A 15,896-nucleotide genomic window follows, 5' to 3' on the forward strand; every position below is an offset into this window, starting at 1 on the left:
TAGGTTGGACATTTGACAAAAATGGAAATTAACTTTTTCAGCGTTTTTCATTCTTTTTTTTTTTCCGGGTAACTTCCTCCTGCGGAGTTGGGAATAACCACTGTAGGGTGAGTGGAAAGTTCTAGCTGGCCTTGAGTCTGTTACTAGTTAAAGGTAAAAGGAGTGGTGTTCAGTTGGATTTTAATTCCTTATAACACTTAAGGACAAGATTTGTCTAACGGTGGGGGGAATACCATGAGTTTGGTGGTACAATAAGATGACAACCCTAAATACTGTACATAGCCCAGCCTGTTAAACTCTGCTACTTCAGATCCCACCTGTTTTTTTTTCTTTTCATTTCTTTTTTTTTCTTCTTCTTCCAGTCAGGTACTTGGAAACAAACTAAACTGGGGGTGGGGAGCCTGGGGCACTTGCTATCTTTTTTCCTAGACTTTTCCCAAGAAACTTGGGTTGCACTGGCGAAATTAAAAATAAATTACATATGTGGGATTTTGATCTTTGTTTTGTAGTGTATATCAAAGTTAATGTCTTGGGAAAGGACCATGTGTCTTTTTTAATGTTATGACTACTTTGTTATTATGGTCCTCTCCAGAAAGTACCAGACCTGTTTGTAACATGCATATTGAAGGGTTTCTTTACTTGATGTATGTTGCTACCATCACCCAGTTCTTGTTGTTTTTTTCAAGATAGAGTGGAATTTCCCAATATCCTACCTGTGCTTCTCTTTTAAAGTGTACTGTTTGTAAAGGGAATAAAATAAAACTGTTTATCCATTTATATTTCCTTTACTTGCAAGTAACACTGCAACTAGTTAATTAAATATGTTTATTTAAACACAATAAAAAAGGAATAGAAAATATATATTCAAGAAACTCAGAAACCAGTATCAGATAAATGGGCAAAGTTTACCCCCATACTTACTAGCCAATCTAGAAAACAGAAATTTACTCTTCAGTAATAATAATGCTTGGCACTTATGCTTTGCTTTGGGTATTCAAAACCCTGTACAAACAATTTTACTGTTTACTCCCCTATACTTTATAAATGATTGTGCCTCTATTAACATGTCCCGATCCATGTGTATGTGAATGTTCTGTACTCACGTGGGGATGCTCATTGAATTCAGTGTGACTATTTGCACATGGGCCACTTATGGACTGAATTGTATCCTTGACTTATTCAGCCATGCAGCAAGTAAGTTCTCCACTCCACATGGCAAAGTGAGATCTTCCTGGACCTTGGGTCCAGATCTAGTGTGGTGCATGGTCCCTTCACTTTGGATATTCCTCCCTATGAGGAAGTGGGGCCAGTAGGAGGCAGAGAGAGCTCAGGATTGGGCAGAGCCTAAAATAATCCCATTTTCTTCCCGGCAATCTTTTGTTGACCAGCATAATTGGGTTGGCATGGGTTGGGAAGTAAGCTGTATCCATTACAGGGTTATAGCAGAACTGCAGAGTTATGAACACCTCGGGAATGGAGGTTGTTCATAACTCTGAAATGTTCAGAACTCTGAACAAAACGTTTTGAAAGAACAACCATAAGTTTACAACTGAACAGTGACTTAATACAGCTTTGAAACTTTACTACACAGCAGAAAAATTCTGCTTTTAACAGTCTTAATTTAAATGAAACAAGCACAGAAACAGTTTCCTTACCTTGTCAATTTTTTAAAAACTTTTCCTTTATTTTTTTTAGTACATTTATGTTTAACACTGTAAGTACTGTACTGTATTTGCTTTTTGTTGTTGTTGTCTTTGCTGCTGCCTGATTGCATAATTCTGGTTCCAAATGAGGTGTGTGGTGGATGGGTCAGTTCATAAGTCTGGTGTTTGTAACTCTGAGGTTCTCCTGTAATTCTTCCCAGGAGCAATTTCTAAGGCTCCTCCTCTCTTCATTAACATTTAATTAAGCCACAGGACAGCTCTGCATAATAGGTATTACTGTCCCCAGAGAGGTTAGGTGACTTTCCCAAGGTCTCCAAGGAAGGCTGTGTCAGAGCCAGGAATAGCTCTAGACTCCAGTTCTGTGCTTTGAACACAAGAACATCCTTCCTTGTTAGCAACTGTGTAGTGTGCAGGTCAATTTCTTTCTTTAGAATTTGGTCTCCAAGCCAAATGCAAAACAAAACCTTCCCTAGCTCTGACTGTATTGCAGCACTTTCACCCTGGCACTCGTGCTCCTCCCCATTCTAAAATTTCTGTGGAATTTATTGTGGTGATGTTGACTGATATTTCTACACGGTGTTAGGTATACAGAAACCTGTTTTATCATTTTAAATGTCAATATATATATTCTCTAATTTCAGGTAAAGTAAACATGAGGTGGCTTCAGTAGCAGAACTGGTTCCATTTAAGACAACGGGAATTGCTGAAAATGACTTTGTGAAAAGAAAATGTAAGAGGAGACACTGTGCATTTCTGAGAGGTACAGTAATATGTGGCATTTACAGTACAATGGTAATAGAGTCAAAGGGACCTTTAGAAAACTTCAGCTGGATCACGGAAAATTGCCAGTCTGTTCTGGATAAATGGACCATAATAGTAAACTGCTTTTACAGTCAATAATAATTAATGCAAAAGCCCAGAAATGTTTTGCAACAATCAAGGAGCAATTTGATGAGATGTTCTGGTTACTTGGAAAACCTTATTTGAATCATCCATCCAGTGTGTGTTCTCATTGCACATGCAACATTATTAACCTTTTCCCATAAAAGGGGCAAGTTATAACAAATGCTGCAACTACCTAAAAAGTGCAAGGCACTTAAAATGAAAAACACACACACACTGTGGAAAAAAACAACCAACCAACCCCTTGTTTTTGACTTATTTTAGCCAGATAGCAGTTCGTTTTATTTGAAATCTTTTATTCTTCCTGCATAAAGACAGCTTTTAGGACTTGATCCTGCACAGATCTGCATTTATAAATGTAAGGTAAAAAGTAATGAGCATGATAAGGAATTTGGGGGATTTTGATCCTAAATTCATGAGCATTGCTGGAAGCTACCAAGTCAGTTCTGCCTAATCGCACAAGTGAGGCCAAAGAGAGCGTATGTAGGTAAACACCTGATTTCCATGATGGGGATCATACCTAAGCCTATGTCTTCTCAGACACACACACTCATTCTCTTTCCATATCCTTTTTCACCCTGTGAGAAAGAGAGTGAGCTCCCAGGAGGCTTGAGACTTACTATTGTATGAATCAGTGTGCTAAACCATATTTAATCTTACTTGCCCTCACATTTGCACAGGAGTTTAACAACCTTGTGATCCTTGCTGCCACCATGCAAGGACACACATGCGTAATGTAGAGTAGATTTCACTAATACACTTGCTGGTTTCTGTCAAGATTTTCCAGTGAAGCAATAAAGTTTTGGTACCTAAGGTCATGAGGACGTTAATCAGTATGATGATCCTGGGAGCTATTTTTTTCCCAATAACATTTTCAACCTCCGCTACTTCTACAAGTATGCCTCTGTGTTTATGGCAAACGTTCTTTGCTACTGCACTCAGAAAGAAGTTGTGTAATATTACAGTAGATGCTCACTAGACCACTGTCATATGCCTTGTTTAAGCGGTGTGCCTGACACCACTGTAATGTCTTTTTGCTTAGCACATTCTTCATCAGCATTCAGTAGATTTTTGCTTTTCTCGTCTAGGTCCTAATCCACTTCAGGGACAGTCTGTAGGTTAGCAATTCAGAGATCTGTCTGTATATAGTGAGTTACATTTTGCACTGTTACAGCAAGATTTCAACAGATCTGTAGCAGCGTAAGAACACAATTTGGTCCATTTGCCTTTGAATACAGATTGGATAAAGAAAGAACTGTGTCAGGGTTTCACAGCTTGTTTAATAGTGTACTCAGCAATTGGTTCTTCACTTGCTGTTATATGAAAGGGGAGTAAGAGATAAAGCTTTGACATACAATAGATACATGACTTTGGCAATTCTTTGTATAGGGACATATCACCAAAAATAGACCTACACCAACAGTTGCTACAATAGTGGGTGTGTGATCGGATGTGCAAACTTCCCACTGGAGAAGAAGGAGTCAAGGAGCTGCTGTGGGCCTAAGTGGCCCTGTCCCACCTGACCTGCACAAGCTGGAGGAAGAGCTTAAAAAGGGAACCAGAGTAGCTCAGTGACAGGCAGACAGGGGAGGTGAGCTGACCTGTGCTCTGAACTCCTGGGAAGGAGCAGCACAGAAGCTTTTGCTGCCTAAGGCCTGGTGATACTGACCTGACCAAGCCTGCAAAGGAGGGACTGGTGACTTCTGGAGGTCAGAAACTTTATTTTTGTGTTTGGTCCTTTACCCTGTGGGAAAAAAGGGCATTGCTAGGAAGTGAGCCAAGGAGGTGGCTACATAGCACCCCAACATGCAGGCTTAGCTGCCTGTCACTGAGCCCTGGATCAGAGCCATGTGGAAAAGGTGGGCCCAGGTTCCCCTACCAGCCCCTAAAGAGGGAAAGACTCCAAGACCTTGACCCAAGGGGGAAGCCCTTGCTGACTTCTCATGACTTCCACTTTATTGGACTCTTTGTGTACCCCAAAAGGGGTGGACTTGAACATGTGACCCTGCTGGAGGGCTGAGTCACTAAAGGACAGACCACCACGTAAGAGAGTGGAATGCCTGGGAGGAAGACAACGTGCCATACCTGTGCCTGACAACTAAGTGGCACTGGCAGTGAGTTCCCCTTTGCAGGGTGCTTAATATTCTTCCTAGTTAGATCTTAGTAACTGGCTCATGTGTGAGAGCAGCGCCTAGTGTTATGTATTCAAGGCTGTTTTTTCTTTTGTTGTAGCCATGTCTGTCCCAGGATATTAAAGAGACAAGGGGGTGAAGTAATATCTTTTATTGGACCAACTTCTGCTGACCTGCAGAAGAGCTCTGTGTGAGTCCAAAAGCTTGTCTCTCACCAACGGAAGTTGATCCAATAAAAGATATTACCTCAGCAATCTTGTCTTTCTATTTTCTGAAGTTTATATATTCAACATCATTGTGGGTGTGATCCTTCTTTCATTGAAGAGGATGGATTTTTTTTTTTTTAATATGGCAGTGTGATCAGGATCTGGACATTTGTTATATTCTCCCTTCTGATAACCTCAGCATATGCTAAAAGGTTGTGTTAATGCTGGATGTTTCCTCACATACTAGTAGGGTCATTTTGTAGCTGACTAGGTGCACAGGCAGGGAAGTGGATAATCTGTACACAGCTACACTTGCAGTTCCCTGTGCTAGGTGGGGTGTTTGGACTGTTCCCTTCCCTCCCTGCCCCCTTGTGATTCCTGGAGTGCAACCCACCCCAACAGGGAAGGCCGTAGCCCTGCCTTCCTTCCACACTGGCCTGCAAAGCAGAATCCGTGCACATGGGGGAGTATGCTGCATTCCCTGGAGGCACACAGCAGTAGGTGTGCATGCTGTGGAACTAAGGGAGCAATTTTGCCATCCAGAGACAACATTTCTCCTAAAGCTTTGCTGAGGTGGTATGGTGCTATATTGACCTTTTTCTGGGCTCTGTGCAGAGTACACAATCTGGCCAATAATAAATGATAACTCTCCACATTTCTGTAGTGCCCTTCTCTGAAGAATTCAAAGTGCTTTATGAAGATTAATTTGAGTTCTACTGCTGAAAAGTGCCTTTTAAAGTGCTAAGTATTTTTAATAATTAACTCAGCCTCGGAACACCCTTTTGCCTTGGGTGTCAATCTTAGCTATTTGTATTTAGAGCTGGAAGAAATTTTTTTGGCAAATAGTAAATTTGCTGAAAAATACATTTTTGGGGACAGAGAAACTATTTGCAAATTAAGGTTGAATTCAGTGAATAGCTTTGCCAAAACACTAACCCCAAAAAACCATTTAGGACATGTCAAAACAATTTGTTTCAAAATGAACTATTTGGACATTTTGGTTTGAAACATTTTTTTTATATGAAATGTCATTTCAAAATGTCATTTCGCAATGTTTCATTTGACCCAAACAATTTTTTTTTGTTGTTGGGGGGGGGAACCAAAATTCACTTTTTTTATATATATATTTTTTTTAAAAAAATTCTCCTATAATACATTACTTTAGGACCTGGGACAAAACTCCAAATATTGTGAGATTGATAATAAAATTGTGAGAGTTGGCAACAATGTTTAAGAAAGCACTTCTAACTAAATAGTTCTCTTTCCCCATGTGGTGTTAGTCTTGACATAACTACGTACCCCCCAGACAAATATTTTTGGCAAAATTAGCATTTTGTGACAACTTGGTGTAAGTGTTCTGGAAAGAAAGGCATGTTTAAAAGGATTTTAAATCCCAACTAAATGTACTAGAACAGCTCTATAGTTGCCAAACTTCATTAAAGGTTTGGAGAGTGAAGGGTTAACTAGCTCAGCACAGGCTCAAAAGGAGCACATGGGGCTGCTCAAGGTCAGCTTAGGAACAAAAACTGCCAAATGGGGGGGTGGCATGGGAGTGTGACAGCACATACCCAAATAAGGAGAAGAGGATGAGGAGCAAGTGCATTAATTAATTGAGAAGCTTCTGGAAGCTATGAGGGTTGTATACAAAATATATAGGTGGGGGGGATGAGGGGTTATATGTATGTCAGGACACAGTTTTCAGGAGGCACAAGAAGAAGAAAACCAGTGAAAGGAAACTAGAGTTTTCCTATGGGATCTATAGCCACACAAAAAGCAGGAAAATGGACAGCAGGAACCAGCCACTCTTTAAGCAGGAGGCCATGAGGTGGTCAGAAAACACCAGACTACTCGATTTGCCCCCCCCCTTTGCTAAATTTGCCTTGCATCTTAATTGCTAAAACATATTTTCATAATTATTTTGTTGTTTTTTCAAGCATCCTAAAATGTCCTAGGTAACTGCAATGGGGTTCACTCACCACTAGGGTGCCCTGTTATGGCTGGGTCTGAGGAATTAACTCTTCTGATCTAGCACAAGCACCTCCTTTTGCTGCTCACTCACCCCATGGCCTATCTCACTCTCCAAGGCTCGAGGTGCACTTGGGCACGCTCACGCTCTCTCTCAAACAAACAGCCTTCTGGCTAGTTCACTATAGTCTTCCCCTTACAGAGTAACAAAGTCTCAACAGACAAGCTGTCTAGGTGCCATTCAGGCAGTTTTTCCATTCAACTCTGTGCCACTTTCCCAGTGGCTGGTAAGGGAATCTGGGCCTCCCTTCTACTCCAAGTTCCTGCCCAGGGACCCTACAGTTAACAAGCAAGGTCAACCCTTGCTGTCATTTCCCTAGGTTTCTTCCTATTCTTCCCTCTGCTAGCTTTCTTCTACACCTGCCTCATCAGGGCCTCTGCTCCTCCCTGGGTTTGCTGCTGCTCTCTCCAATAGGCCCAGACAGTGACTGCAGATTTCCAAACTGCAGCCCCTACTGCTCCCACTTCCTAGCTTTATACAAGGCCCTGCCTACTCCTGCCCGCATAGGCTCCATCTTCAATTAGTGCTTGTCTGTCAAGCCTAAATATCCTCCCAGCTGCAGCCTACTAGATTAATTAGCCTCTTCCATGCCATGTGTGGGGTGAACACTTCATCACACTAACTAACCAAAAGCTGTGCTCCCTACCTCAAAGATCATATGATCTGAATTCAGCACAACAGAAGATATGGGTTATTGATACATAAAGGGGAATGGATTAAGGATGAGCAGTAGTATGATCACATTCAGTGAGGCAAGTATGCTCTTGAAAAATCTAGGTACATTTGTATCTTATCTTCCCCCCACAACCCTTATTGTACAGGTGAGATGTCAGAAACAAGTCTATAGAAAGGGGTTGGATGAGGAAAGTAAAGTAACTCAGCAAATATGTTTGGAGAAGTTGTCCCAAACATAGGGGGTATTGTTCAAAAAAGTACAGAGATATTTGTGAGAGGAGAGCAAGGGGGGTTATGGAATTTGGCATTATTCTTGCATTCTTACTTAATAAATATGATATTTGGGGAAATTATTAAAGAGCATAAAACATTGCTAGGAAACAGAAGAGGGAGTGGTAATTTTGAGAGAGACAATAAACAAGGGAGTTATAAATAAAAACATAGACCAATGGTCTGTCTAGCCCAGTATCCGGTCTTCTGACAGCGGCTGGTGCCAGATGCTTCAAAGGGAATAAACAGTACAGGGCAATTTATCAAGTGATCCTTCTCCTGTCCAGTCCCACCTTCTGGCGGTGAGAGGTTCAGGGACACCCAGAGCATGGGGTTGTGTCCCTGAATTTCTTGGCTAATATCCATCGATGGACCTATCCTCCATGAACTTATCTAATTAATTTTTTTTTAACTCGGTTATGCTTTTGGCCGTCACAATATTCACTGGCAATGAGTTGCATAGGGTTGACTGTGCACTGTGTAAAGAAGAACTTCCTTGTGTTTCTTTTAAACGTACTGCCTACTAATTTCATTGGGGACCTCTGCTCCTTGTGTCATGTGAAAAGGTAAATAACACTTCCCTTTTCTCACACCATTCGTGATCTTCAAGACCTTTCCTAATGGTTCCTAACATTATTAGTGTTGTGGGTTTTTTTTCTTCTTTTTTTTTTTTGACTGCCACTGCACATTGAGCAGATGGTTTTCAGAGAACTATCCACAATGACTTCAAGATCTCTCTTGAGTGGTAACTGCTAATTTAGATCCCATAATTTTTATGTATAGTTGGGATTGTTTTTCAATGTGCATTACATAGCATTTATTAACATTGAATTTCATCTGCCATTTTGTTGCTCAGTCACTTCGTTTTGTGAGATCCTTTTTAACTCTTCACACTCCGCTTTGGACTTGAGTATCTTGAGTAATTTTGTATTATCTTTAAACTGTGCCACCTCACGGTTTACTGCTTTTTCCAGATCATTTATGAATATGTTGAGTGGCACTGGTCCCGGTACAGATCCTTGGGGGCACCCCACAGTTTACTTTTTTCCCCTGTGAAAGACTAACCATTTATTCCTATTCTTTGTTTTCTATCTTTGAACCACTTACTGATCCATGAGAAGACCTTCCTTCTTATCCCATGACTGCCTACTTTGCTTAAGGTCTTTAGTGAGAGACCTTGTCAAAGGTTTTCTGAATTTCCAAGTACACTGTGTCCACTGGATCATCTTTTTCCACATTTGTTGATTCCCCTGCGCCCTCCCCCAAAGAATTCTAATAGATTTGTGAAGCATGATTTCCCTTTACAAAAGACATGTTAACTCTTTCCCCCAACATATTGTGGTCATTTATTTGATAATTCTGTTCTTTACTATAGTTTGAACCAGTTTGCCTGGTACTGTAATTAGGCTTACCAACCTGTAATTGCCAGGATCGCCTCTGGAGCCCTTTTAAATAAATCAGGGTCACATTAGCTATCCTCCAGTTATCTGGTACAGAGGCTGATTTGAAGTGATAGGTTACATATCACAGTTGGTAGTTCTGCAGTTTCATATGAGAGTTCCTTCAGCACTCTTGGGTGAATACCATCTGATCCTGGTGACTTATTACTGTTTAATTAATCAATTTGTTCCAAACCTCTTTTCTGTTGACACCTCAGAATGGCTTAGGCGTAGAAATCTCTCACATCCTCTGCAGTTAGGACTGATGCAAAGAATTCATTTAGCTTCTCTGCACTGGCCTGGCCGTATCTTGCTTGAGGGCTTCTTTGGCACCTTAGTGCTCCAGTGGCCCCACTGATTGTTTGGCAGGGTTTCTGCTTCTGATATACTAAAAAAAATTTGCTGTTAGTTTTTGTCTTTTGGTAGTTGCTTTTCAGATTATCTTTTGGCCTGCCTAATTATACTTGACTTGCCAAAGTATATGTTCCTTTCCATTTTCCTGAGTAGGATTTGATTTCCAATTTTTAAAAGATGTCTTTTTGCCTCTGCCTCTTTTACTCTGTTTAGCCATGGTGGCATTATTTTTAGTCATCTTACTGTTTTATTTGGGGTACACACATAGTCTGAGCCTCTATTGTGGTGTTTTTAAATAGTTTCCATGCAGCTTGCAGGCATTTCACTTGTGACTGTTCCTTTTTAATTTCCATTTAACTAGCCTCTTCATTTTTGTGTAGCTCCTAGTTTTGAAATAAATGTTACTTGTTGCAGTTTTAAATCACAGTCTCAATATTGCCAACCCCAAGTGTCCAAAAATCATTAAACAGACCCCCACATTATGGGATTTCCAAAATAATATATGGTGCATTCTTTTGATGCCTTTAGGAGTCACCCTTTAAAGTTTATTTTCTTTGTAACCATAAGGGCTAGAAACTTATTTTCCTGTGCGTGTTTTTTTTTTTTTTTTTTTTTAAAGTCTCAGGGCGTTACAGATAACAGCAAATATCACAAGAGTTGGCAATACTGCAGTCTGTGACTATCATTCTCACAGGGGAGTGTGGTACATAAGCAGGGAACCAATAGTAGTATAACTGTCAAGTGAGCCAAAGGGCAGTTCTACACTAAAAATTTACATTGGTGCAGCTGCACCGATGCAACTATGCTGCTATAGCGCATCTGGTGAAGATGCTCTAAGCCAACAGGAGAGAGCTCTCCCATCGGCTTAATAGCTCCACCTTTGAGAGAGATGGCAGCTATGTCAGTGAGAGAGCTTCTCACCGACTTAGCACTGTCTGCGCTGGGGGTTAAGATCAATATAACTGTGTCTCTCTCCTGGGGTGTGGATTTTTCACACCGCTGAGCAATGTAGTTATACTGAAGTAAGTATGTAATGTAGACCTAGCCGTAGTGCTGGGCAGGAGGAGAGATGAAGGATCAGCAGGTCTGGCGAGGGGCTGTCTTTGATTGCTTTGAGATCTGTAGATTTTTCTGTGGGCTTATCTCCAAAAGTAAGATGGTAACATCCAATATTAGTGTGAAGTTTTAATCCAAGAGGAAACAGTATGATTTAATTGATTAGATTTTATTTCATAGAGGAAAATAAAATTATTTCCTGTGGAAAAATTTAGCAGAGGGTTAGTCAATTTCTTAAATTTGCACTCTGGCACTTAGAAAATAGAATAAGAAAAACAAAGCTAGTTACGGACTTTAATCTTAAAGCCAGTTCTGTTCTCAGTTTCAGACATTGTAAAACTGGAGTAACTCGATGGACTTCAGAAGTCAGATTTTATAAGTGAGAGTAGACTTTAGACTAAATTCTCTGTTCAGAAAATGATTTAATTTAGAACATTCACTTTTCCAATAAACCAATAATGTGGGTGAAAAGTACTTTACAAACAAATAGTTACATTTCTCTGTCTTTATACAGACCTATTTAATTTTCCCCTCTAACAACTATTCAGTAACTTAAATACTGGAGTCTTTTTTTATTTAAAAAGATCTGTGTATTTTGCAAGGACTTGATCTAAAGCCCATTAAAGTCAATAGGAGTTTTTTCTTTGACTTTTCGGAGCTTTGGATCAGGCCCTAAATGAAAAAAAATCTATACAAGTAAACAATTAAAGCAGTTGGGGCCATGATGTATTTAAAGATTCTGTGAAAATAAGTCCACATTGCTATCTGCACATTAACAGAATATAGTTAGTCTCTAAGGTGGCACAAGTACTCCTGTTCTTTTTGCAGATACAGACTAACACGGCTGCTACTCTGAAACCTATAGTTAATATGTTACTTTAGAACATATTAATTTCCTTTATTTACATTTATAAAAACCTCTATAGATGCCTCCCTTATGCTTTCAGGGCCTGTTACATAAATAAAATACACAACATGAACAACAATACAATATAAAGAACAGCTCATCCCATCTCGACACCTCTAGCAACTATTGGGAGGCTAATAAAGTCCCAGGAAGAACATAACATAAGGTTAAAACAAGTTCTGAATGCTACGGAGGCTAGATTATGTGCTCCTGGGAGAATTCTGCACCAAAAAATTAAATTCTGCTCACAATATTTTAAAATTCTGCATATTTTTTGGTCAAAATAATGCAATATAATCCAGCTAGTTTCAATTATTTTGGTAATTTATTTAAACTACAATTCAGTAAATGGAGAATGGGAGTGGGGAGCATTGGAGGAAATCAACCCCCCCTCTAACAGTAATATAGCTAGTATTGATAGTTTACTTCTAATTATTAGTCAGCAAATATATGCAGCCATATGCTCAGTGTTACATTATAGGCAACTGCAGAGCAAGTGAGGACTGGGGACTCAAACTCACAATTTATACTGGTTACTGACGACCTCCAAAAAGGTCAGTAGCAAACCGTTCATGGAGAACATTTTGCAGGAAAATTTCAGTCCAAAAATTTAGACCATTTCTAATCACTAAAGCACCATAAGCATTATAAGGCTAAGGCCATAATGGCCATTATAAAAAGTCTCCTTTACACCACTCTGACAATGTAAAGGAGCCTTAAAATTTTTACACCTGTTTTATACTCCTGGGGGAATTCACTAAAAACAATGGGAACAATTCATTAAGCAGGCAGGCTGCTGCATTCTCCTCTGCTTGAGGGAACAGAGCCTGCCCTACACCTACCTTTTCAGAAATACCCCAAAGCCCTGCCCCTTCATGCTGAGCGTGCTGCAGTCGAGAGCAAGAGGGACTGTGTGTGTGTCACACACACACACACCTACCCAGCCCCCTCAGGCGGTGATTTACATCTCTACCGGCTGCTCTGGGTGCCCAGACTGACCTGTCTGCACTGCCAGGGAGTGGGCACATGACTGCTCTCATGGCTTCCCTTTGCTTCTCTGTCAGAATCATTTTTCTGCGATTAAGCAAGAAATCTGCGGGGGCTATGAATTCCGCACGTGTGCGGTGATACAGAATTCCCCCAGGAGTAATTATGGCATATGACTGATAGAGGGGGTGAAGATAGATGCAGAAAAAGTCAAAGTTCAAGTATCCCCACCTAAAAATGTATCGGAAGTAATGGTTCCCTGTGACTATGATAAAATGTGGTTACAGTGGAGAGTATGTGTGAGAAATTTACGGTATAAATAAGCTTCTGGTTTGAAGTGTACTTCATTTTGGAGGGTTTGTGGTTTATTTTAGCAATCTTAAGTTTTATGTAGTTGTCCAAGAATCAGGGGTTTTCAGAGCTCTCTCATATACTATAATGAGTAATCTCTTTGTAAAGTTACCTAGAGTGCTTTAACATACTACTGTTTCAAACAACACTTTGTTAAAATGCACAAGGGAATCTTTTAGTGTGCACCAGCAGGGTCTACCTGGACCAATTAAGGTACCACTTCTTAGTTCGCTTTATAAATTAAGCCTCCACAGTCTGTATTATTCTCCATATAGACAAACCCATAGATATAAGTAACCATTTCTGGTATTTATTGGAAAAACGCAGTTTCTTCTTTTTTTTTTTTTAAATTGGGTGTGTTTTATTGGTTATCAGTTAAAACAAAAAATCAGAAACCCTAGGTATAAAATATTACAGGGATGTTGTAATTATCTAAAAAAATAACCAATACAAACCCAGAAAACTCAGTACCAGGAATAGTGCTTCTCAGCTCTGCTTGCTGGCAGATTGAAATTTCTGTGCTCTACCTCTCTGCCTTACCGCCCTACACCCATGAGGTAGACCCGGAGGAGGACTCACGAAAGCCCAGAAGATGCCCCCACCTCTGTGAACATAAATTCCTTCCCTTACTTGCCATCACAATGGGCTTATTGAAACCATTGGGCCTCTTATGAGGACCAATGCTGTAGGGTACCTGTCTGGAAAAGGCCACATTTGGAATACCTACCTGTGCCACATCAGCCACCAGCACCACTCATCTCCTCAGTACAGGAGGAGTTTCAGGAGGAGCAGTGGCTACTGAAGGAGAAGGGGACAACTCATTCATACAAGTCCTCTTCCTCCCTTGATGAGGCGGTGACACCACCATCACCTTCCTGTGCAGATGATTTTAGGACTTTTCAGGACCGAATGAAGTGACATGTGGAGTCCCATCAAATCTCTGTGGAGGAGGTACAAGAGTCTCAGCACTCTCTTGTGGGCGTTTTGTATACCACCACCCGCAGAGTAAAAAAGCCCTCCCTTTAATGAGGCTTTTTTTCTCCTGCCCATAATCTATGGCAGATCCCTGCCACTCCCAGGCCTACCTACAAATTGGCAAGCAAAAAAAAAGTACATACCTGCCAAAGGACTAAGAGTATTTCTTCTTAGCCCACCCCTAACTCCCTTGTAGGGGATGCAGTCAATGAGAGAAACTGTCAAACTTGTTCAAAATCCACTTCCTCCAACAAGGAGGATAAATGTCTAGAGTTCCTCAGCAGGAAGTTACTCGTCCGCTGCTCTGCAGTTTTAGGTAGCGAACTATCAAGTTCTGATGGCAAAATATGACTTCAAAGACTATTCTATGTTTACTCATTTTATTGACCACCTGCCAGTGGGAGCAGTACTAAACTTTCATTTCCAAAGGCCAGCTCATTACCAAAGCTTCCTTGCAGGTTGCCCTTGATGCTGCTGACACAGCTTTGTAATCTGTAGCCACCGCTGTTATGTGATGAATATCCTGGCTCCAGTCTTCTGGCCTCCCTCAGGAGATACAAAATGTGGTGGAAGACCTCCCTTTTGAAGGGCCTAAGATTTTCCACAACAATACTGATACCTTACTCCACTCCCTCAAGGGGAACACTGAGGTCATTTGGGAATTATGTGCCTGGAACAAAGGCGTTTTAGTTAATCACAGGCAACACAGTGCTCCTGACCATTTGAGTACCATCCGTATCCTACCTATTCCAGACTTATGGAACCACCTAGAAGAAAGTTTGAACCTCAAAAGAAGAGGCTATCCTCTATAGCGACTTCCCTACCTGTGCCTTCCTCTGAATGACTGTTTTGACGTACTGGTCGAGTTAACAAACAACCCTCTCCTCCAGATCTGCTGTGCCGATCTGCCATCCACCCTGGCCTTCTGGAGATCACCTATCCCACTTTCTAGCTGCTTGGGAATTTATCAACACAGAAACCACCTCTAGCATCCATTTCCATTCTATTTCTCCCCCTCACCCCCCCCCAGGACCCCTCTCTCGTGAGGTCCAGTTCTCTCTGTGTCTGGGGCCAAAATATCTAATTCCCTGATTAGTTGTAAGAGGGTTTTATTCCAAATATTTCCTGGTCCCCAAAAGAAATGGCATCTAGAGGCCAATCTTAGACCTCAGGAACCTAGACATCTAAATTATTTTGCAGCACTTCAGGCTGGTGACTCTGACTACCATAATCCCATCCCTAAATCAGGGGGATAGGTTTGTTGTCCTCACCCTTCAGGATGCACATTTTCATATTGCTATGCATCCTTCCTGCAGACACTTTATGCTTTGTCATAGGCACAGAATATTGTCAATATCGTGTCCTTCCCTTCAGACTCTCCAGAGCCCTACAGGTCTTTATGAAGATCCTCTCAGTAGTTGTGGCTCACCTGTGTCAATGGCGTATAGCAGTCTCTCCCTGTCTGGACGATTGGCTCCTCAAGGGGCATTCTGCTCTGGAGGTTCAGTCAGCAACCAACAAGGTCTTAGCTCTGTTTCAGTCCTGGGCCTACATATCAACTTGGGAAAGCCCACATTAAACACCCATGCAGCAAATAAATTTCATTGGAATTGCCCTGTACACTCTAACTGGCTGAGGACAGATTCTCCACCATGTTCAGTCCAATCACTACTCTACACCAGAGTCCTCAGACAACAGTAAGGGCCTGTCTTCTACTCCTAGGTCTCATCTGGTCTTCACCATTTATTACACCACATGTGAGACTAAATCTCCGATACCTTTGGCCTGGCTCAAAACCATGTACATGTCGAACAGAGACAGCCTTCCCAAACGAATCGCCATACCTCTGCGGGTACTGGACTGCCTCTGGGTGGAAAGACCACCTGAAGGTCTATGTGGGAACCCCTCCCAAGCACATCACCTTTCCAGCATCTGAAGTATGCAGCACAAA

The 15,896-nt window shown here is 41.2% G+C and overlaps 1 protein-coding gene across 15 annotated transcripts in view; it reads left to right on the plus strand.

Annotated features, from left to right (window-relative positions):
- LOC144930664 (uncharacterized) overlaps nucleotides 1–15,896 on the plus strand; it is a 35,753-nt gene that overhangs the window by 1,468 nt on the left and 18,389 nt on the right. For 11 of the 15 annotated variants that reach the window (XR_013635974.1, XR_013635968.1, XR_013635973.1 and 8 more), the window contains 2 exons: nucleotides 2,306–2,424; nucleotides 3,957–4,276. The gene's annotated coding sequence lies outside the window, so the exon portion shown is untranslated. Of the gene's footprint in view, nucleotides 1–11; nucleotides 108–2,305; nucleotides 2,425–3,956; nucleotides 4,277–15,896 lie in introns of those variants that run through there. The other 4 variants (XR_013635972.1, XR_013635970.1, XM_078853352.1 and 1 more) reach the window with 2 other exon arrangements.

The sequence above is a fragment of the Lepidochelys kempii genome, chromosome 6 (genome assembly GCF_965140285.1).
Source record: "Lepidochelys kempii isolate rLepKem1 chromosome 6, rLepKem1.hap1, whole genome shotgun sequence".
NCBI classification, from domain to species: Eukaryota; Metazoa; Chordata; order Testudines; family Cheloniidae; genus Lepidochelys; species Lepidochelys kempii.